Below are 1,295 nucleotides of genomic sequence, written 5' to 3'. Positions count from 1 at the left end.
CAGAAACCTGGAGAAGCTCCTAAACTCCTGATTTATGGAACAAACACCCTCCAGTCAGGAACTCCATCTAGATTCAGTGGCAATGGAGCAAATTATGGAACAGATTTCTCTCTGACCATCAGTGGAGTTCAGACTGAAGATGCTGGACATTATTACTGTCAGAGTGTACACTATATCAGCAGTAGCTGGGTGTTCACACAGTGATAAAGAGTCGTACAAAAACCTCCGTCAGTCAGAGTCACAGTGACTGAACTGATGCTGCAGCTGCTCAAACACTATCACACACACACACACACACACACACAGACAGAAAGACAGAGGATTTCAACATTTTTCTCTTCTATCACAGTCCACCAGAGCAAACACATCTGTAAACACACAAAACACACCTGATTTTTGTCTTATGGCATGGGCTATTTCAGTGACTTCTGGTGATCAGCAAACTATTGAACTATTTAATTCAGTTATGCATGATATTTACTGACTAGAAAAAACTCTTTATTTGCTATATAACCTTTTGACCTGATCACAGTGAACCATATTGGGATCTTTTGATTGAAGAGCCGTTGTGCTCTGTGATGTGATGATTACATTCATAGTAAACATAATGGCCATATACAGTTCTTTTAAAAATTGTTCACCTCTGTGGAAGTTTTCATGTGTTTTTGTTGCACATTATTGAATTACAGATTATTAAACAAGGCTTTATTTTTCAGATCAACAAAGAAATAAAATTGGTGAAATATTACATATTTGAATTAAAAAATGGTCAGTTACAATTATTAAACACAAAATATTGTTTTGCATGATTATCCACCTCCTTCAAGTCAGTATAGTATTTATTAGTCGATGCACATTTGACAGCCACTATCTTGGTTTCTATCAGCGTTGCAGATCCGGCCACTGCATTTATAACTAGAAAACTCAATCAGGATTGTCTATTTCTAAGCCTAGCCATAAATTTGACTCAGATCTGGATTTTGACATTCACAACATTGTGTTTTGAAGCCATTCTGCTCAGTGTCATCTGGGATTTGGGTAAATTTGAATAAAAGTTAATCATTTAGATTCATCAACTGAATAAGACTCTAAAAGTTCATATGTAAATCTAACAAAAAGTGTCTTTGCACTGATGCAACCTGGAGTAATTTGGTCATTTCAATATGAAAAAGGATGACTGTGGGAGGATGGATAGTTCATAGAATATTTGTAATAATTTACTCACCCTTATGTCACTCCATGACCCTGAGAAACACAAATAGGGATGTGTAGCAGTTTAGCAGAATGTTCAAGCT

Source organism: Sinocyclocheilus rhinocerous, unplaced genomic scaffold, assembly GCF_001515625.1.
Source record: "Sinocyclocheilus rhinocerous isolate Xijiao unplaced genomic scaffold, SAMN03320098_v1.1 scaffold2350, whole genome shotgun sequence".
In the NCBI taxonomy this organism is placed as follows: domain Eukaryota; kingdom Metazoa; phylum Chordata; class Actinopteri; order Cypriniformes; family Cyprinidae; genus Sinocyclocheilus; species Sinocyclocheilus rhinocerous.
The sequence above is the reverse complement of the archived record's forward strand: the minus strand, read 5'-3'. Positions refer to the sequence as shown.